This window comes from Malaclemys terrapin, chromosome 5 (genome assembly GCF_027887155.1).
Source record: "Malaclemys terrapin pileata isolate rMalTer1 chromosome 5, rMalTer1.hap1, whole genome shotgun sequence".
Lineage (NCBI taxonomy): Eukaryota > Metazoa > Chordata > Testudines > Emydidae > Malaclemys > Malaclemys terrapin.
Genome location: NC_071509.1, coordinates 35,869,965 through 35,893,454, shown reverse-complemented (window position 1 = coordinate 35,893,454; position 23,490 = coordinate 35,869,965). Strand labels below are relative to the sequence as shown.

The 23,490-nt window shown below is 40.7% G+C and overlaps 1 protein-coding gene across 2 annotated transcripts in view; it reads right to left on the bottom strand.

The window, feature by feature from the left end:
• Nucleotides 1-3,209, bottom strand: part of SLC34A2 (solute carrier family 34 member 2) — a 34,426-nt gene extending 31,217 nt beyond the window's left edge. Inside the window, exon 1 of one of the 2 annotated variants that reach the window (XM_054031167.1) lies at nucleotides 3,157-3,209. The gene's annotated coding sequence lies outside the window, so the exon portion shown is untranslated. Of the gene's footprint in view, nucleotides 1-2,382; nucleotides 2,472-3,156 lie in introns of those variants that run through there. The other variant, XM_054031168.1, reaches the window with a different exon arrangement.
• Nucleotides 3,210-23,490: the final 20,281 nt, after the last annotated feature.

Sequence of the window (23,490 nt, the reverse complement as noted above, 5' to 3'; positions counted from 1 at the left end):
AAGTAGAACCATGTAGAGGTTGGACTTCTTAAGTGTCACCAAAAGATGTCCACTTCCCCCATCCCCAACCCCTAGCTAAGTGAAACAGTGAGCATCTGAGCAGGTAACTTTCAGCCACCAGACAGGTTGATTAACAGAATTCTGGCCCACAACTACCCACAAGTTGATTTAATAAAGGTCTTTTCTCATTCTGATGCAGAATGTAAATATTATCACTTCAATATTCACTTCCGAGTCTACTGTCTTCCCCAAGGGTAAGCACTGAAACTTTGGAAACAATATTTCAAAGAAAAAGTGGACACTGCAGAAAAACTGAAACCTAATGTCACAGGGCCTCACAGTCCACTTCCTTGCCCCTTACATTATTTACACCTGTGTAAAGTCAGTGAACACCTCCATTACCACATCAAAATAGTCGCAGTTTATATATGTTTTGCACAGATATAAATGCCTATAAATAGTGTAAGGGAATGGAGAATCAGCTCCACAGTCCTTAACATAATAATTTACTTTAGGCATGATTTTCAATGCTACTTTGAGAGGCTCCCACCTACAATGATGCAAGCACTGAAACGGAAACGATTTCTTTTTTAAAGTAACAGATCAAAAGATTCTTTGCACACCATATGAAAGTATTATTTCCAAGGTATGAAATCTAATGCTCATGCAAGCTGTGATCCAATCTGTCTCAGTGAATCTTGCGATATATCCTCACAAGTCATAAGCATGTGATCCTATAGTTGTAACTCTTGCTTCTGGTCGTGCCCACTGTGTACTAATTGCTTTCCAAATATAAACGAAGGCAAAGTCCCTTCCTTAAAGAATATAGAGCATCAGGACAAAAAGTGGAATATTTTAAACCAACATTGAAATACGAGTGTCCCATTGACATATGCCAGCAAAAGGTGAGCCCACAGTTTGCATGGAAACTTACAGCGCCACAATCACAAAAATTCAACTTTCTGGTGAATAACTTGAGCAGCACTAGGCACCATGGATTTATCCTGTATTATACTCCCAAGTGTCTCATTAAACCACTTCCACATTTTCTGTGTTTTAGAGCTAAACTTTCAGTAGTTTTCAATTCTACAGTAAAAGCAGTTGCAAGTCTATTTATTTTGCTGTACTTAACATACGGAGATATAAACTACCAATTGCCATGTGTCTACAAAGCATTGTTTGTACCTTTCCATCCATGACAGTTCAGTGAAAGGGCAAGTTGTACTTGAAACAAGTACTGGGAAGCAGTAAGGTTTAGAGAAATAAAAATTACAGGGGAACTGGATGAAGTAAAATTGAGATGAAATGCTGGTTGGGGGGGAGGGGGAAGGTTTTTTTTTCTGTGGAGAAAGTACCGCTACCTTCATATGCAATTATTACTAAAAACAATGAACAGCTAGACTATCATACATGCAAATTCTTTCCAGATTTTTCATACTGTTTCCAAGGCAAGATACGGAAAATCCGTTTCTTGCGGGCTATTCAGACTTTCTTCTAAGTTTCCTCTTTTTTTACATTTCTACATATACACAATACTTTATAGTAATTCACCATGATGTAGAGATTTTTTGTTTTAAAAATGGCATTTTTTACAGCTAGTCTGATATTTATTGCTAACTCTTAACCCTTGTCAGCGTACACTTCGAATAAATATTGAATATTTCTTTAAAATGTATAACTAAAGATAAAACTTAAGACTTGTAAAGGCAAGAGGGGGCCAGATTGTCAGACAGTGTAAATTGGTGTAGCTCCATTAAGTTCATTGGAGCTATACCCATTTATATTAGCTGTGGATCTGGTCCAAGACTCGTTACATTGTGCCCCATTCCCACAAGCATGATAGAACAGGTAATAATTTAAATACATGCAAACAATGACTCAAACTCACTAGGAACAAGTTTCTTCTTTGCTTTAGCAACAGTGACTTCAGTGGGACTAGTGGCATGAATAAAGAGATCAGAATCTAGTCACGATGTAAAACCTCTAAACATCTCGTCATAGATGGGAAAATACAGTGGATGGATGCTAAATAATTATATATATTTTCATTTCTATTGAGCCCTTGGGCAACCCTGGTTGCCTCAGAAAATAGAATCTAAAGCATGTCAAAACTAAACCATAGATAACATGGAATAATAAATAAAATGAATTTCTAAGCCAGTGCAAAAATAAAGCAAATCCCCAGTAATAACCCATCAACTCATGAACAAACAGTTCTAAAGATACTGCTCTATAATGGCCATAACCACAGCAACTATTGTATAAAAGACTTCAATGAACTACCTGGCAGAAAGAAACCTAAATAAAACAAGTTACAATTCTTAAAAATTGAAAGGAAAAAAATTCTTAATAATAAACAATGAAAATAAAACAGGCACCTACCAGTACTTAACCTGAAGCACATAGTAAAGAATCTCAAGAAAGGAAAAAGTAATGATATTAAAAGGCTTGTTGATCTAATAGAAGAGCCGCTAATAAAAGTTCCTCTGATATCCATGGACTTCTGTTTCCCGTCACATTAGTTCAGCTAACTATATTAGACTAATGTACTCCTTTTACCTCAGTGTATCAAACTGAATTAGCATAAGACAATGTATCCTTGACAAATCGCCTGATACTGCAACAGTGCTGCACATAGACATTGCACTATTATTTATACTAACAAAGTGAAATGTAAAGGGAAATCTTTAAATAATGTTTTATTGATTACATTCCAGACTTTTTTCCCCACTATTGGATACTACTCTTCACTGTGCTGTATTTTAAAATCTCACCAAATAAAAGGTTAAGACAATACTTTCCCCAGGCTATAGATGGCTGAGTTAATTCTTACTCTTTACCACTATTAAAATAACTTTTAGTTCCTTTTTAGGATTTGACAATAAAAAATATAGTTACTTTCTAAAAAATATTTATTATGCCACAATGTATACATTTCTATCCTCTGTTTTAAAATATTATGAGTACAAATTAAAGAATAAAAGCTGAAAAAATTAAGAACTGAATTATACTGCATTGTGCAATTCCACTTCCCTTTATGAGCTCTAGTTGTTGCTATCTCATGTGAGCTGCAAAAGAATTCTGTGGAGATTCTGACTTGCAAACTAAGGTAAAGTTTTTAAAAAAGGAGAGTTTGTCTGAGTGGCTTTTACTTACCACTTCTTTCTTCCCAGACAATAGAGAGAAGGGATCAACCAGGTATCCACTGAAACCTACAATATATATAGACGTAGGTATTGAGCAAAGTCTACTGTCATCACCACACACTCACATTCCTACCTTACACTCTGGAGGCACTGCCTACCTGCAATTTAATGATCTCAATCAGCTCTTTCCAGCACGGCAGTAACCAGCAGTACTAAACTTCAAATTGTTTCATGCTCATCATATTCTAGGAAATGTCTCATCAGCATTAAACAAGAGTAGCTCATATGTTCCTGTGAATGTGGTGGAGCTGTTTGTTCCACTCTGACAAATTGCTGGGCACCTTATCATTCAGTAATCTCTCTAATAAGAATTTTCCAAAACATATTTTGTGGTATCAGAAGTCTAACAAAAGGGTTCTGATAGGGATATGGTACTGTTATCTGTCTATTCATCTATCTGTTCATCTTTCTATCTGTTTCATCTGCCTATTGATCTGTCTAAGAAGAGAAGTGAAGGAGAATCAGATAAAAAACAGTCTCATTGGGAAACCAGTAAGAATCCCTTTCAGAACAAAGGAGTCATTTTCATTCTTATCAGTGTTCAGTGTTTCCAATTAAAGAGAAGCTACAGTGATCATTAGCATTTTGGCCATTGCTGGTGTGGTTCTCATTCTTACAGAGATTTAAAGATGTGAGACTGCTCCTGGTAATTGTATCCCGAAGTCTAGAAAGTAGGACAGGTATGAAGATGCTTCGTACGATATAAAAGATTCATGAACTATACAAACAATTGACTCAAGTTAGACCAAGAGCCACTATACAGGACTGGGTTTGTAAGGAATCTGGGTACTGACCAGGCAACATCAAATATTGCAATTAATTTTTGCTTTACAGACCTACTCACTCTTAAAGAGCACCTTCACTTGGAAAAGTGACTAAGTGAAGCAGCATCTTACCCAAGAGATCTGCTTCCTATGTGTATGCAGGTCATATCTACTGACAAAAATAGTTTGGTGACAAAACAAGTTATTGTTGCTTTTCACTCCAGTTAGCTGCAGAGACAACACAGCTGACAAGGTGTGAGCTGGATTTTATACATTATCAACAGAATTATTTACTAAATTCTAAGTTGTTAAACTCATGCCACCCTCTGGAGGCACTGGGGTGGCACGGGGGTGAGTAAGACATAATTTGAAGTTCAGGGAGCTGTATAGGTGTAACCAAAAGCCTAATTACCCTTATTACTCATGATGATGCACTTGGAGCAAAGTACCCAGATTTATTCTCAGATCCCAGACGGAGCTGACTATTAAAAATACCTTTTTATTTGTGAAAGCTGAAAACACTTGAAATGGAATAAATAAACCTGGAAACTCATAATGCCATTTTATAGTCACTTTTCCTATTAGAACTGCGCTTTAATTTACATACAAAATAATTTTAATTGATCCCCCACTTGTAGAAAAATACATATTAGAATAGCTTAAAATAGGAAGACCCTTGTGTCCTGTGAACTATGCATATATCCTCCTTTGGTTTACTAAGTGTAAAACACCAGCTCTGGTATTGAGAAAGTTATTAGACTTATTCAAGATTCAAACACATGGTCAGTGTTCAACCAGGTAGATGCCTAACTTTTTAACAGTTGGTTTTTATTCAAGATACGTTATTCTGGCTGTCAAACACAGAATGATTCTTGTAATAGGCTATACCAGCCTTTTCAGATTTTAGGAGGGTGACCCCTCCTGGACCAGTATTTTGCTGTTCCAGAAACAATAGCTTAAGGAAGAGGAGCTGGTCATTGAGGAAGTGGTTTCAGGAAGGCAGTCTGGGGCTTGGGAAAACACTTATTCCACCCTGCATTTAGGGCACAAGAATGATACTTTGAGCAGAAGGTCTGTAACTCTCTGTCACAGGGTAAACTGGGCCTTTAAGAGTATCTACACAGCTGCTGGGAGCAAGTCTGACATCCCAGAACAACAGACTTGTGTTAGCAGGGCTCAAGCTAGTTCGCTAAAAATAGCACTACATACATTCCAGTTTAGGCCAGAGCTCTGGCACTGAAGCCTAGGGACAGGGGTGGACTTCAGAGCCCGAGCTCCAGCCCACGTGTCAAACCAATGTCTACACAGCTAGTTAGTATGCTACCCCAAGTCCTGCTAGCATGTGTCTGTCAACGAGGTCTGCAAGACTCTTTCCCAGTGGCTGTGTAGACATACCCTAAAAGGGAACTGCTCCAGCGGCTGTGTAGACATACCCTAAAAGGGAACTGCTCCAGCCCATCTGCACTGTGTTAGCAGCCTTGAGGGGCATGATGAAGGACTGAGGTCCATATAAAAAGCCAAAAGAGAATGGGGGTTTTGGGGAAGCTCAGGAAATTGTAGAGTGAGAAAGACTCTTGCAGGCAATACCCTGACACCAGGGAGTTTTGAAGCCAGAGCCACAATGTTGAGCTCCAGCCAGGTAAGCCTGGGAGAGGTAGTTGAATTAGTTGAGGGAAGATGGGCCCCTTGTTGGAAAAGAGGGGCTGGGCCCAGTTTAAACCTGGTGTAAAAACTCAGTGTTTGTGTTAGACTAATAGGTGAAAGAGATCACTGAGTTCTGTTCGTTGCCAGCCTAAATGGAACTAGTGAAGGGTGAATCAAAGGGACCAGAGAGAAGAACAGCCCAGAAGGAGTGCTGCAGGGTTCCCTTAGTCAAGAGGGAAGGATTTAGGGCCATTGGAGACTATGCCCAAAATTAAATAAACTAGACCGCTACCCAAAAGGGGTAATTTTGTTTGAAACACTGTGGACTGTGCAGTTCTTAAGGGGCCCTGCTGGGAGGAAATGGAGGCAGGGTGTGGCAGACTGACCTCTGGTCATGACCAGGCGGCTGACCCAGTTGCATTCCCTTTCCCACTCAGTAGTGAAGACTCGAGGTGTCTCTTAATTGTACTAGCAACCTCCCTCTCTGAGAGCCAGGAGAGCATACCTGGCTGAATTGTCCCAAGGCTGCTGGGACTGGAGTCCAGAGTCCTAGCAAGGCCTGATGGGAAATGGAGATGGGACATAAAGAACAGAGAGAGACCTGGAAGCTACGGGTAATAATGAGGGCAAGTAACACATTTTTCTTAATTTTTATCAACTACGGTTTACTTTGAAGCAGATGCCTTTTTTGATCAACTGACCAAAAGGATGTGGACAAATTGGAGAGAGTCCAGCGGAGGGCAACAAAAATTATTAGGAGCCTGGGGCACATGACTTACGAGGCGAGGCTGAGGGAACTGGGCTTATTTAGTCTGCAGAAAAGAAGAGTGAGGGGGGATTTGATAGCAGCCTTCAGCTACCTGAAGGGGGGTTCCAAAGAGGATGGAGCTAGACTGTTCTCAGTTGTGGCAGATGACAGAACAAGGAGTAATGGTCTCAAGTTGCAGTGCTGGAGGTCTAGGTTGGATATTAGGAAAAACTATTTCACTAGGAGGGTGGTGAAGCACTGGAATGGGTTACCTAGGGAGGTGGTGGAATCTCCATCCAGAGAGGTTGTTAAGGGCTGGCTTGACAAAGCCCTGGCTGGGATGATTTAGTTGGGATTGGTCCTGCTTTGAGCAGGGGGTTGGACTAGATGACCTCCAGACGTCTCTTTCAACCCTAATCTTCTATTAGTCCCTGACCCTATTTGAAAGGAGTGGGGGGAAAAGTCTCTGGCAAGGAAAGAGTTAACTAACAAATTCACTCCATGGATGTGGTTTTCTGTTTTGTTTGACCTGTCCGTTTGTTATTCTGCAGAAAGTAGTTACTCACAATTCAAGGTACTTGAAACAAACACCATTTGAAGTCCTTTCGTGTTTGTGTAGAAAACCCACCTCAAACAATGGCTCATTTACAGTCTGCCAGTAAGTTATGTGAGTTATGAACTCTGTCAAGACACTGTTTTTGTCATCAGGAGCCTATAAACAGTCGAGAAATATGTCTGACATGCATACATACCACAAAATGCTACAAGCTCTCTTACAACATTTCCAAACAAACTGGCGATATATAGGACTTGCAGTGAGAGCAAGACAAATATAAATCCATCTGTCCCCAAGGGACAATATTCATTCCTGAGCATGTGCACATACATTCCAGTAGAAAAATGTGGATCATATATAATTAAAATAAAACTTTGTAAATCAATCTAAAAATTGACTAACATGTATCCTAACAAAGACATCACAGCAGCACAAGGCTTATATCTGTCATTAATAACATTACGGGATCACACTGGTCATATTACTAGATATAATCCCAATAGAATTATTATGCATCATCAAGATATCCCTCTTACACCAGGAAGAAAATTACCTCTTATATAATATACCAATTACATTTTAATGTTCCACTAATCAGAACAATATACTGCCATTTATTACATAAATGAGGTAAGGTTGATGTCACTTTCTTTAACAGATAGCCACGTGGCTCGCTGTTGAGGAGATTGTAAGAATCAGAGTTTCTGAATACAATGTCCACTGAAATTTGTTCTGCCAAATTCCGGCCACTGATCTGTGTTTGGAAAGTGCATATATTTGGCCTAAAATGTCCTCCTTTCCTCCCCTTTCCCCCAGCCACCTACACTCCCAATCGTAAACAAAACTGTTGGCTATACGAAAAAAGAGCCCCATGCTGATTGCATTATGGATAATAAAATAAACATTATTTGGTGCAGAGCCAGCTACTGTCAGCCCTGAAACAACCTGAAATAGTGCTCTTTCTTGACATCCATGGTGCAGTTTTCAGGGTAGAATTTAACCCCGAATTATCTGTTTCATTTAAATACAGAATACTTTTTGGGTGATATTTAAACAACTTTTTTTGTTCAAAAAGGAAAGCACAGTGAATTAAAGTCGATATGTATGAAATTCTGTATTCACATATGCTTCAGTATGCACTGGGAAATAATATTTAGACCAAATTCTATCCTTGGTAGTATATCTGAGGTTTCCACTTCAGTACATATATGCCTCTGAGAGCAGATTCTTGATACTGTAGCCTTTGTACTTGAATATTCAATTTATTTTTTCCTTTAATAAGTGCAAATTTGTCTTTGATGTTATCATTCTTACAGGGCAATATTCTCCTTTTAGTTTCCTACATGACTTTACTGTCAGCTGGGTTAGATTGCAAAAATATACTGAGAGTAATATTTGGCCCAATATGTTTCTATTGTATTCAGAAAATAATAAGGGAGACTTCCTGAGGCTAATTTAAGACTACATAAATTATGTAAAGGCTACATAACCTAGTGGACAAAGTGTCTGCATCATATCACACAGAGTAGTGTGTTACTAGGATTGCCAACAGTCCCTTATTACAAGGGGCATCCCTTATTACAAGGGACGTCCCTTATTGTTTCATCTCTGTACAACAAGATCGGGAGTTGCTGAGTGCTGCAAAAAAGCAGCAAGAAATACCCCTGGTGAATGTAGGTGAGTACTGCTTATTATCATCAATGATTATAATAATAATAATAATAATATTGGGAGGATGGGTAGGGCAGGAGTGCTAAGAAAACAGTCTCTTCTTTTTTAAATACAATGTTGGCAATCCTATATGTTATGCAAAATGTAATTGCATTGTAGTTTAATGTTTTTTATCACATAAACAGTACCCAAAAATTCTTCAGAGTTATTGTAAATAATACACATACAGTGCTCAATAATGTCAGAAAGAGAGAGCATTTGACAGGTATAGTCAACGGGGAAAGGATGAGATATGAAATGAGTGGGAGAGTCAATGAAGTGAAAAACCACAGGAAGGCTTTTCCAGATAATAAGAGGAAAGAAGTCTTTCACACCAAATGGTACAAGATTTTCTGACTGGACAGAAAGGAGGCCAGTGTTCGACAACCAGAACACTAGGGGGAAATAGAGAGCATCTTTTAGCAAGTCCATGATAGCTTTTAATAATGAGAGGACAAATTTGAACAGAATCCTAAAATAAATGGGGAGTTAGAATAGAAATAAAGTTGCTTGAGGATGGAGTTGATATTGCATTTCTTTGTATATATGAGAAAGTGAATAGAGGCAGTCTGCATGTGCTGGGCTCTGGAGAGGCAAACGGGCAGAGACATGCAATAGTCAAGGCGAGAGGAAAGGGAAAGCATGCATATTAATTTCAGAAATGGAAGGCCTGGGTCAAGGAGGAAGTTAGAAAAGATAAGGTTCAGGATAGGTCCATTTCCTGGACATTACTGTGCTAATAAGCGACGGTCACATCAATACCACCCTACACCGGAAACCTACTGACCGCTACACTTACCTACATGCCTCCAGCTTCCATCCAGGACACACCACACGATCCATTGTCTACAGCCAAGCTCTAAGATATAACCGCATTTGCTCCAATCCCTCGGATAGAGACAAGCACCTACAAGATCTCTATCAAGCATTCTTAAAACTACAATACCCACCTGCTGAAGTGAAAAAACAGATTGACAGAGCCAGACGAGTACCCAGAAGTCACCTCCTACAAGACAGGCCCAACAAAGAAAATAACAAAACATCACTAGCTGTCACCTTCAGCCCCCAACTAAAACCTCTCCAGCGCATCATCAGAGATCTACAACCTATCCTGAAAGATGATCCTTTACTCTCACAGATCTTGGGAGACAGACCTGTCCTCGCTTACAGACAACCCCCCAACCTAAAGCAAATACTCACCAGCAACCACACATCACTGAACAAAACCACTATCCCAGGAACCTATCCTTGTAACAAACCCCGATGCCAACTCTGTCCACATATCTATTCAAGTGACATCATCATAGGACCTAATCACATCAGCCATACCATCAGGGGCTCGTTCACCTGCACATCTACCAATGTGATATATGCCATCATGTGCCAGCAATGCCCCTCTGCCATGTACATTGGCCAAACCGGACAGTCTCTACGCAAAAGAATTAATGGACACAAATCTGACATCAGGAATCAAAATACTCAAAAACCAGTGGGAGAACACTTTAACCTGTCTGGTCATTCAGTGACAGACCTGCGGGTGGCTATATTACAACAGAAAAACTTCAAAAACAGACTCCAAAGAGAGACTGCAGAGCTAGAATTGATATGCAAACTAGACACAATCAACTCCGGTTTGAATAAGGACTGGGAATGGCTGAGCCATTACAAACATTGACTCTATCTCCCCTTGTAAGTACTCTCACACTTCTTATCAAACTGTCTGTACTGGGCTAGCTTGATTATCACTTCAAAAGTTTTTTTTCTCTTAATTAATTGGCCTCTCAGAGTTGGTAAGACAACTCCCACCTGTTTATGCTCTCTGTATGTGTGTATATATATCTCCTCAATATATGTTCCATTCTATATGCATCCGAAGAAGTGGGCTGTAGTCCATGAAAGCTTATGCTCTAATAAATTTGTTAGTCTCTAAGGTGCCACAAGTACTCCTGTTCTTCTTTTTGCGGATACAGACTAACACGGCTGTTACTCTGAAACCTGTCATTAATTTTGAATAGCCCAGACGAGTTCATTAGTCTCCTCTCCACCAGAGTGAGTGTGTGTCCCTTCACAGGGTGACTACTGGATCTGTGAAGATAAGTGTGGTGATCCATGGGTTTCTTGTATATAGTTGTCCATAGGGTTCCGTTGTTAAAGCTGATTGTGGTGTTCAGGAAGTTAACTCTGCTGTGGGAGTGTTCTAGAGAGAGTTTGATGGATAATGGTGGTTGAAGTCATGGTGGAATTTTATAAGGGAGTTTAGGTCATCTGTCCAGAGGATGAAAATATCACCAATGTATCTCAAGTATATCATTGGTTTTGTGGTGCATTTTTTCCTCCTCCTGTCACTGGAGAGGTGTTAACTAGCCACTTTGCCTTGAATGGTCCCTTGAAATGTGTGTTAACTACTTATGCTAAACAATCTGTTCCACCATGTATTTAGTTGTGACACTCTGAGTACATTTCCCAGATCTGAAGAGCTCTGTGTAGCTTGAAAGCTTGTCCTTCTCACCAACAGAAATTGGTCCAATAAAAATATTACCTCATCCACCTTGTCTCTCTAGTGTAGGAAAAGAACAGTTCTGCCATATGGTATAAAGATGTGATGTCTATAAAAATAGCTAAACTAGAAAAATGTAAGCCTTTAAAGGTGAGACTTCAAAAACAGCTAAGTGATTTAAGAACATCCAAACCCAAACTGTCAAGTTAAATACGGTATAATTAGGGCTACATTAGTTTCATTCCTAATGTTCATAAATCCTTTCACGTGAACTCTAAATGAGGGAGGGGATCAAATTAGTTTTAAATGTGTCTTATTTAATGTAAGCATTTAAAAGGCCAGTACTTTTCTCTTTTACAAAATTCTCTCATTGGTAATTTAAGAAAAAAATAAAGAAAATACTATACAATGAGTAAGATATTTAAATTAATGCAATACCTATTAGAATCAATGAAAGAATAAAACATTAAAGTCTTTTGCTTTAGGCTTTTAGCACTTTTTTCTTGTTGGTTTGGTTTGTTCGTTTTTTAATTTTTACACAGGATCAGCCCAGTGCATGACCTCAAGATCAGTTTACACTGGTTTAAAATGGTATCTACAAATGTTGTTTCAGTATTATATCATATATGATCCTTGTTATATCACAACTGCACAAATGCATCTATGGGATACCAAATTTTAGTGTAATTTTTCTATTTGCAATGTAAAGTTATTTTCTCCATCAAATCTGTGTTTGACAATTCTCTCTATCATGCTGAATAAACTAGAGGTGTATTTGATTTTCATTTTGAGTATTAAATATTTTGCAACCAATAGACATGTCAGTACCCATTTCTTGATGTTCACTGGAACATACAATTCATTTACTAATGCTAGAATACAGACATTTAGACAGATAAAATCATAGGGTTAGAAGGGACTACTAGAGTCATCTAGTCTAACCCCTGCCAAGATACAGGATTTGTTGTGTCTAAACCATCTAAGACAGATGGCTATCAAGCCTCCTTTTGAAAACCACCAGTGAAGGGGCTTCCACAACCTCATGAGGCAGTCTGTTTCATTGTCCTACTGTTCTTACTGTTAGGAAGATTTTCCTGAGATTTAATCTAAATCTGCTCTTGTGTAGTTTGAACCCATTGCCTCTTGTCCTGCCCTCTGTAGAAAAGAGAACTACTTTTCTCCATCTTTTTAATGGCAGCCTTTCAAGTATCTGAAGACTGTTATCATGTCACCCCTTAATCTCCTCTTTTTCCAAACTAACCATACCCAGTTCCTTCAGCCTTTAGTCATATGGCTTTTATTCCATCCCTTTGATCACTTTGTCACTCACTTCTGGATCTTTTCCAGTTTCTCTACAATCTGTGGAAAGAACTTTATATAAATTCTGTAGTGTGGCTGGGCATGCTTCCTACCCTCTAGGAATGGAAGTGGGGTATATGTACAGTGTATGTTTAAAACACCAAATCCACTAGCATAAAATAGCTTAATTTTTCACAGTAGCAATGTCAGCAGAAGGTTAAAATAACTGGTCTAGCTACATGTTTTAAATAATTTTTAATCATGGCTACTTTAATTTTTTATATTTTAGCTTAAATGCCTAAGCAGGCTATTTAAGAAGTACAAACCAAACTTCTATTATAAAAACTATAAAAGATTACTGTTTTCCCTGAGATTCTTTGGGGAGAGGGGCATTTTAAAAGACTAAAATAACCCAACATATTTCCTCTCTTCTTCATGATTCCTCACTCCTCTCTTTCTCCCTCCTTTCCTTTTCATCTCTTCTCCTGGAATTCCAAAAATCTAGGAAAAAGCAATATTTTTTCATTGTTGCCATAGAGACTATACATTGGACAAAAACTAGCTGTTCTTTTTCTCTCTTTTCCCCAAAGCACCGGACATGTTGCAGTAACCATGGACAGAGGTGCTGAACTGAGTTCCTAAAGGACAGGGAAATTGCTAGCACATCACAGCCACTGGGGATGATGGAAAGACAAACAATCCACCATAAGCACAGGGCTTTGAAAGCACAAACTTGTCTGCATGCAACTTTTAAAATTATTATTACTTTTAAATGGCTAAACTTTGCACATCATTGTGTGTGTTCAACTCAATTTTTTACTGTTCTAAACCTTGAACATGGTGTGTTCACTGTTATTTATTAAGAAATCATTGAAAATATCTTTACATTTATGGTTTTGAGTCTTATTCAATTCACTGAAATGTCTAGCTTCATTGTCATAAAATCCACACATTTACTATACTTAAATCCTCACATAAAGTGTGATAAAATGCACACATGAAGCATGCTAAAATCCTTGCACCACTGCACATACACATGTAGCTGTGCAGTAATCATGATTAAAGCCTTATACAAAAGCAATACCTAGTTCACATGCATCCCCAACACTCAAGTTAGTAGCAAACTGTATCGCTGACTGTGTGCCCCTGAGTAGTTACAGCTTTCTATAGAGGTCGCCTCTCTGGCAGTTCAAAACATTCAACAAATCTGTCCACTTCCTCCTCCCATACAGCCGCAAGGCTTTCTCCCTTGCTCTCACAAAAGGTTGTGCAAAACACAACAAGCAGCTATCATAAAGAGGCAGATATCTCATCCGCCCCGAACCCCAACAACAGGCTCCTTCATCTACCTCTTAATCTCCCAAATGCACATTCCAATGTCATTCTACAAATACTCAGGATACAGTTAAACAGCTCCTTTTTCTCATCCAAGTAAAAAGCTCTGTTTCCCTGGCATAAGCAGCATCTCCCAGATGACTGGAAGAATGGCAACAACATCAATGTCTGCAATGACCATCGGAGTAAATATTTCTATTCTCATTGGAGAAAACAGTTCAAATTTTCTAAAGCTCATGGATCTTTCCACTGTGATCAAGCAAACCTTGCAGCACCAGGGTGAAATGGCCTTTCTGTTGATGAACTCTGAGACCTGGTATGGGAGAGCAAAGAATAGGTATGTGTCCCATCAAAATAGGTATGTGTCGCCACAACTGGGGAACCCCAACCATGGAAACCAATTAATAAACTCCTGTATTTTGCCCAGCCAGATGACCTGGAATGACAGCACCTCCTTGATAGCTGCACGCATAAAAACCAAACAGATGATGGCATGAAAGGAGAGGAATCATAGGAATTATTTAATTTGATCCCAACCCCCCAAATTTCAGTAGTTTCTCACATTGCACAGTGCAAAAAATCCCTGAATGCACACAGTACAGCAGTGGAGCAATGCACCATGGGATGTCTACTTAGAAGCTGAGTGCTTATTTCAAAACTTTGCAGTGCTGTCTGGCCGCAACAATACAAACTAAAAGTCCCGTAACTGGAGAACAACAGTATGGTGAATAACAAGGCACCTTAAAGACTAACAAATTTATTTGGGCATAAGCTTTCATGGGTAAAAAACCCACTTCTTCAGATGCTAGGATCTTGCAACTTATGATAGTTTTCATCTGTGACGGCGGTTCATGGTGCAATCCAGACTGATAAGAGGTTGTGTCACCATGTGCCCTGCAATCCTGGGTGCCTTGCAGTGCTCTACTGCTGGAGCTCCCAGCCTGGGATCTCACTGCAGAAGTGGGTTTTTTACCCATGGATAGTCATGATTTTGGGGTCTTTTTCTTATATAAGCTCCTATTACCCCTCCCCCCCCCGATTTTTCACATTTGCGCTCTGGTCACCCGAGCCCAAATAAATCTGTTAGTCTTTACGGTGCCACCGGACTCCTTGTTGTTTTTGTGGATACAGACTTACACAGTTACCCCTCTGAATATGGTGAATACAAACCACTCACCCAACAGTTGTTGTGGATCGCTTAATGTGGATACACAAAACCTGCAACAAGTTTCAAGTGCAGACATGCCCTATGGGGTTCTGATTGCCTAGCTGGCAGGGAAACTGACATTCCAATTGTTTATTCAATTGAATCTAGAGAAAGAGATGAATTACTTTGAACACCATATCCTGTTAATATTACAACCATTTAACCAGAGCAGACAGGTCCATATTCTGAAATTTAATGTGGTTGTGCAAAACCAAATACCCTTCTCCTTACCTTAAAACAAAAAATAGACTACTTTGACTTATCCCATGATCTGGATGATGGGATGAATTACACCCTCAGCAAGTTCGCAGATGATACTAAGCTGGGAGGAGAGCTCCCAGGCTGGAGGGTAGGGATAGGGTCCAGAGTGACCTGGACAAATCGGAGGATTGGGCCAAAAGCAATCTGATGAGGTTCAACAAGGACAAGTGCAGAGTCCTGCACTTAGGAAGGAAGAATCCCATGCACTTCTATAGGCTGGGGACCAACTGGCTAAGCAGCAATTCTGCAGAAAAGGACATGGGAATTACAGTGGACGAGAAGCTGGATATGAGTCAGCAATGTGCCCTTGTTGCCAAGAAGGCTAATGACATATTGGGCTGTATCAGTAGGAGCATTGCCAGCAGATCGAGGGAAGTGATTATTCCCCTCTATTTGGCACTGGTGAGGCCACACCTGGAGTATTGTGTCCAGTTTTGGTCCCCTCACTACCGAAGGGATGTAGACAAATTGGAGAGAGTCCAGCAGAGGGCAACGAAAATAATTAGGGGGCTGGGGCACATGACTTATGAGGAGAGGCTGAGGGAACTGGGCTTATTTAGTCTGCAGAAGAGAAGAGTGAGGGGGGATTTGATAGCAGCCTTCAACTACCTGAAGGGGGGTTCCAAAGAGGATGGAGCTCAGCTGTTCTCAGTGGTGGCAGATGACAGAACAAGAAGCAATGGTCTCAAGTTGCAGTGAGGGAGGTCTAGGTTGGATATTAGGAAACATTATTTCACTAGGAGGGTGGTGAAGCACTGGAATGGGTTACCTAGGGAGGTGGTGGAATTGCCATCTATAGAGGTTGTTAAGGCCTGGCTTGACAAAGCCCTGGCTGGAATGATTTAGTTGGTGTTGGTCCTGCTTTGAGCAGGGGATTGGACCAGGTGACCTCGTGAGGTCTCGTCCAAACCTAATAATCTATGATTCTATGTGGTATTGCTTTTTTCCAGCACGTCTAATGGCACAATATTTTCACTCATTTTGATACCAATAAAGATTCTGAAGCTTTTAAACCATACACATAGGACACAACTTTCATCACACAGAGTAGATCCATCTCATTGTAGCTGCAGAACTCCCTAAATTATAAGCCGTGGAATACATCTTCTTAGATGGTGAAGAACTTCAGCAAGCAACCAAGATCATGGCAGTGGATAGAGCCCCAGAACTGGATGATCTAAAGTGAAATTTTATATGTTATCACCTCAGCTTTGCTCTTTTTCCCGTCCCACAGTATTAGGAGCAGAGTCTTCCCTGTGGGAACACTGAAGGTTGAAATCCATTCACTCTCTCTCACACAAAAAAGCAAAGACCCTGAGCTTTGTGCTTCCTGTAAGCCCATATCACTTATCTACATAGGTATAAGCATCTGGGCCAAGGTCCTAGCTGTTCAGCTACAGGTCATTCACACTTTTACAGCTCCTGCCCAGGGAGTTATGTTAATAGCAGTTTTCTGGCAATGATGTCTGACAACTAATCAGCCTTATCAATAGGATAATTTAGAGCACATCCACTCTCTTCATCTCCACAGAAGCAGAGAAAGCATTTGACAGGGTAAATTGGAATTTTATGTTTGGCACTTAGATGTTGTTACATTCTGGGATGCAATCCAGACTGGTGAAGAGTTGTGTCACCTCTTACACTGTAACTCTGAGTGCTTCCCAATGCCTTGCTATTGTACCTCTCTGCCTGGGACGTCCACAGTCAGCAAAAAGTATGCCACACTGGGTCTATGGGGCAATAGACAGGTTGCTGAAGCAGAGCTGCTGAACCAGGGCTGTCTACCACACAGACACTCAGAGTGTGACCTGCATGCTTGAAAGCTGGCTGTGAGATCTCAGGCTGGGAGCTCCAGCAGTAGAGCATTGCAAGGCACCCAGGATTGCAGGGCACATGGTGACACAACCTCTTATCAGTCTGGATTGCACTATGAACCGCCGTCACAGATACATTTTCATTTTGGTAAGAGATTCATGAACTTTATGAAAACTATCATAAGTTCCAAGATCCTAGCATGTGTCTTCTAACCAACAGCCTTCAGGGGGTGTTGTTTCACGTGGGCAGAGTTGACCAATATCCTGATTGTTTCTCACCCCCTGACATTTGCCACTAGTGAACACCCAAACATTACACAGTACTCAAATAGACAAAAAAAAACAAATTATCCTTGGGTGCTGACAACATACTGCTCGAAGTCATCAACCCAGTCACTTCCATTCCTAAATTACACGCCCATATTACAGACTTGGGAGGATATTCTGTTTTAAAGATTAATTTAGATAGATGGCATTCAGGACAGGGTAAGGTAACATTCTGGAGAACCTGCATTAAAAGACTTCCCCTTTAGGTAATCCCCCAATGTACTGTCAATATTTTCAAACAAGATGACAACAATATTTTCCAGACTTAGCCTATGAAAAATCCAGTGAAATCAGCGTACATATGTTCACTGAGAGGGTGAATTGGTGAATCTATACACTTATTTAGCAATTGAAACAAAAACCACTTTTTCATTACCATAAAGAAGGAAGGAAGTGTCACTTGACAAGAGTCCCAGAAAGAGTTTTCTCTTCTAATATCAAATAAGGAACGTAGGGATAATAGTTTTGTTCTTATTCTAAAGCCTCTCTCTCTTTCTCTCTCTCTCTCTGTTAATGGAATAATTTCCTGAAAACTATTTAAAGTGAAATGCTGCCCCTGACAGACACATGAGTAGAGCTCCCATTAACTTTTGTAGTAGTTGCATGTGTGTACCTAAGAACAAAATGTGGCCCTTAGTGTTTCAGTGGAATACCTTTCCCATTATTAAAATCAAATATGACACTAACTTCAATGGGACTTCCTTCCAAAATAAGGGCCCAATCCTGCAAACATTTATGCATGAGTACATTTGCTCACGTTAGTAGTTACACTGATGCTACCCATGCAAATGAAGTTATTCATGTGCATAGATGTTTGCAGGATCAGGACCTTACCTACCACTCAGCATACAGGTTGGCAGAATCTGGCACTAAAATTTTGCTATGGCACAATCCTGCCCACAATTTTGTCCACAGATATAAAAGGCTTATAATATCCTGGGTGTTGAAAATCAGCTATTGTTATTGGGCCTCGATGAACAGCAGCTGATTTTAAAAGATATGTGCTTGTATTTCCGCTGGCAGGCAGTAATGGAGACATCTATTTAAATCTTAATGTAAACATAGCCCTAGAACAACTCTTTGTGGGGAAACATCACACAACTCTGCCATTGTGAAATGTGTAAAGTGTAACATACTTACGATTATAAAATAATTACCATGCTCAGGAAAATATATCTTTACATTCTTAAAACATAGCAACCAACAAACCTCCTAAACAAAGATCTGCCCTGATTTCTAATCACTAAACCTTTTAAAAAGGCAAACTTAGGGCCTGATTCTGCGAACACTTATCTATCAGTATAAACTTACTTGCAGGAGAAATCCTAACGAGCCTAATGCAAGTAAAGTTATATACCTATATAAGTGTTTGCAGGATCATGACCTTAAGAAGAATCTATTGTTGGAAAGATTTTGTCAGAGTTTCCATAACATTAGAAAGACCACAGAAAAAAAGACTGTTCCTTAAAAAAGTCAGTTAACTACTTTCACAGCAATGGATCACCCATCAATTGATGCAGCTCAGCAAACAATAATTACTTGTTAACTTATACTGGCGAGACAGTTTTTATCCGAAGGCAACAAGTGTGTTTTGGCATATATTAAGATTTAAACAGATGTGTCTGTTACAGCTGATGTGTAACTAAGGACCTACAGAGTCTGCAAAACTTTACCATTTTAGGTTAATGTCAAATTACGTAAAACACATTTACAAAGATGTTCTGTACTGTCCTTGATCCCTAAACCTTGATCTGATTGGTCTGCTATTTATAAATCCTCTATCAGTTTAGTGAATTGTTTCTAAATAACAAGTACAATAAAATGTCCTTTATCAGCCTCTTCTTCTGCTAATCTTTTCAAGGTTTTTCATATTCCATGCATCAGGCTAGCATTATATTGCATCATTATGTATATTTTCAAACTTAGTTAGGGCTTGTCTATTGTAGAATAAGAACATGCACACAGGGAGCTATTCTAGAATAGCTAGTCTGGTCAATTTTCCAGTGTAGACCAGCCCTTAAACAGATTTAGCTGACCCTTTGTTTGTATTTTGTTTTTTTCCATATAAATACCTTGGCATGATCAACTATTATGACTGTTTATAGTTCCCTTAGAGCCTGATCCAAAGTCCACTAAAGTCAATGAGAGTCTTTCTACTGACTTCTACAGGCATTAGATCAGGCCCTAAATAAGATGTAAACTAGGAAACACTATAACTGTCTGACTTCACTACACAGTTAACCCAGGCTCTCACCTGAACACAGGTTTGCAGGTGCTTTGTGCACAAGCTAGTTTACTTGACTAGGGTATGGGTTAGAACCTGGATACTGCTGTCACGTGGGCTGGAACCCACCTACTCTACAGTGATGATGCAGGCAAAATCACTTGAATGCTGACTGTCCTCCAATCAATGCCCTTCCCACAATTCTCCCCAAAGGACAAACAAGTTCCCCTCTAATTGACACAAGTGTCTGGGAAAGAATCCTAGGGCATCTCAGCACAAAGAACCATGGGATATGCCCCAGACACACATGGGCAAGTGCAGAAATAGTAAGGACACAGTAACATTGGCATGGTTTTGCTGCAGGAACGCTCACGCCTGGGCTGGGCTAACCCAGGTGCTTAGACTCAGGTGCCAATCATCCAAATTAACAACGCAGTGAAAACATACTCTCCGTGGTCAGGAGGACAGCTCTGTTGACCAGTGCAGAGGAGAGACAGAGCTAATGACCACTTCTTTCTTGGCCCCTTTATGACAATTTGCACTCCAGATGTGCTACCAGGGAGCAATGTAGTTCAGGGATTGCAATTCTCCTCTGTCCATGAACAGGGGTCTAATGGAGGGTGAGTGTCTATGTAGCCCTCTGCCCTTGAAGTATCCACAAAAACACCCGGGACAATTAAGCTCAATATTTCCAGCTGAAGATGATGAAGAAAACAACATAGGGAAGAAATAGACAGATATTTCACAGAGCGGCTGGCTGTAATTTGGGCCTCCTCCCAGCAGAGGGAGCCACTGTGCAATTTGCCTAGCATCACAGGTGTCTGGGGCCCTGATTAGGAAGGGACTGGGGCTGCTTGAGGAGTAAGAGACCTCCTGGAATGGAAGCTGCCTGATGCCTAGATAAACCCCGCCCCGCCACCAAGACTCCTCCCCCACCAATTTTGCCCTCCCCCTCCCTGTCTGTCTGTCTGTCTGTCTGTCTCTCTCTCTCACACACACACACACACACACACACTTTTTGTTAATGGCACTTTTTTCATTTCCTTCAATAGTGACTCAAAACATGCTGTATTTTTCTTAATTTAAATTTTGTAAAAGGGAAGCAAAGTGAACTATGGCTCATGTTCAACCACACTCCAGATACAAATTAGCAGGAACTTCAGATTTAAATTAGACAAAAAGTCAGGCCACTGAATGTAATTCAGCAGCACATATTGACATTTTTGACATTTTATTATTTCTTGTAATTTGAGTAATATGAAAGATAATAGTAATGGCTGCTTCATTATGTTGCTTTTTGATACACTGTCTAACAATTTTAAATGTTTAAAGAAGATGTTATAGGAGCTGCTTGGGAAGTTAACTAGGAAACACTTTTATCGGAAAAAGTTGAATCATCAAAAACAAAACTTTTTGCAGAAAGGTATTGGGAGGGTTTCTTGGGTCCAGAGTAGAATTTCTGGTCAAAATGAGAGACAGGAAAAAAAACCGAAACAGCCCAGTGATTAGGGCACTCTGCATGATTCAAACAAGGGATTTGAACTTGAGTCCACTCTATGCATCTGAAGAAGTGAACTGTAGCCCACGAAAGCTTATGCTCTAATAAATTTGTTAGTCTCTAAAGTGCCACAAGTACTCCTGTTCTTTTTGCGGATACAGACTAACACGGCTGCTACTTTGTAACCGTACATCCCGGGTGAGTATCTTAACACCTGAGCTCTTGCCTCTTACTAACCCCACTGTCTTCTGGAGTGGGTACATATCAATCTATCAAGCATCTAGGCTATCTCCCTCTTGCTTGCTCTCTCTCTCTCTCTCAGAGGACTGGTGGAGTGAGACTGAGAGTGGGTGTGTTTCGCTGTTCTCTGTGTTTCTTTCTGTTGGGGAAATGGGGTTTGAGGTTTATTGTATGTTTGTTTACTTTTGTGGTTGTTATGGGTTCAATTTCAGGATTTCACTTTTTTAGCAGTCTGTCTGCCTGCCCTTGGGGCTGGCCAAGATGACAGCGACCTCCATTTATTGTGGATTGTGAGGGTTTAACCTGCAGCCATGGGCAGGGTATTTTTGTCCCTATAGTGCCCCTCGCAACTTTAACCTGCTGTTAAAGTCACTATCACTAATGTTCCTCCTTTTTTAGAAAATGGGCAACTGGCTAGAGACCTGGTGAATTATGGTAAGATCACCAGCCCTATTAGGAGGATTCTAGAGATTTGGCATGTCTTGCCCTTTCATAGGGAAGTTTATATGCTATTAAACAATGCTTCCAAAATTTTAAGTTTACCTGAAGTATAGGATTAGGGTGTTTGATTATGTTGAGTTTGTTGCCTCTGAGGCCAGCACCTGTTTTTGTTGTGGTAGTCTGAGACATTTCGTTAATCAGTGCCCTAAGAAGACTGCTTGGTGACCCAGTGCCTGGGAATGTGGGGGTTTGAGAGTAAAGCACAAGGTGGGGTGGCTGTGACAGAGACTGTCTCTCAACAGGCTCCAGCTGTCTCTGGGGATGTTGGTTCTGGGGGGTCAGTGCCCCCTTTACAACCTGGGAGAGATGGTATTACTGGTTCTGTGGCTCCTGACTCAGTGGTCTCATGGCCTGCGCCTGATTGCAAAATGGAAGCTGAGCCTGTTGCTATGGAAACTGTGGCCTTAGCTGAGGATTCTGGCTTTTTGGCAAAGCCCCTGTGAAGGAGTGTTCACCAGGAAGCTGGCAACAGAAATGGCTGCAGTGATAAAGTCTGTAGCCACCCTCTACTTTAGAGACAGGAGGAGGGAACACAGGGAGAGAGTAGGAGCCTGGCTCTGAGGAAGGGCATACCCAGAAGAGAGAATGGTGGAGAAGAAAGCCTGTGGGTGGTGGGTAGGCAGTAACCTAGGAAGAGAACAGCAAGATTGGCGACTGAGAGACCTTAGCTGCATGTTGTAGGGTTGCTGTGCTGGGTCTGGGATCCCCTACCAGCCACTGATTGACTGGCATTCCCCATACAGTGGGTCCAGTGAGACTCTATTCCCCAGGAGGGGAAATCACAGAGGAATCAGGCCAAAGGGTCAAGTCACAAAGAGGAAGCTGCAGCTCCTAGAGTGAGAGAGGGGTTGCAGAGCGAAAAAGATGACAATGGGGAGAGACCACAAGGGGAGGCATTGGACCTGGATGAGAGCTAATCCCCAGCACAGCCAGGAGGAGGCACCACCCACAGAGAGTGAACACCCTGTGACAACTGCAAAGTAAAAAATGGCAGTTGAAGTTGGAAGAAAATAGAAAAGAGCATAAACTCTGACAAGAGGGTGCTCCAGTTTCTGAGGGTGCTGTAAAGCAGACCAGTTTGGTCAGAGCAGTAGGGAAGCACACTGTTGAGGATGCTGCTGAGGGTAGTTCTTTGGTTGGGGACATAGAGAATTTTCAAGTATTAGTTTTGCCTCCTTGGTCACTACAGTCTCCCTACCTATGGTCTCTCTCTTGTCTCTCTCTCTCTCCCCTCTCAAGGTCAACAGTGACTCTGAGTCTGAGTGTATGGGGTATGACGAACTCGCAGATTCTTTTGGATCCTGAACTCACTGAGGGGGGATATACCCCAGATGCTATTGGTAGGCTTCCAGATGAGACTAACGGAAAACGTGGAGTAGAGGTGGCAGATGGTTTTCCTGATCTTAATCTGTTTTTGTTATCTGCTTAGTATACTATGCAATATGTCTCTGTGTCTGAGTTTGACAAACAGAAGTGGTACAGATTGGGGGGGGGAAATCTGATGTCCAAACTTTGTGTCTGTGGCCAATGGCAATGTTGGGGTTTAATGGATGTAGGGGAATGTGGTGTTTTTGTTTGAGGTTTTTGGTAGGTTTTCTGTCTCTCTCTTTTTCTTATTTTTCCTGATGAATACTGGTCTGATGGATAATTTTATATATG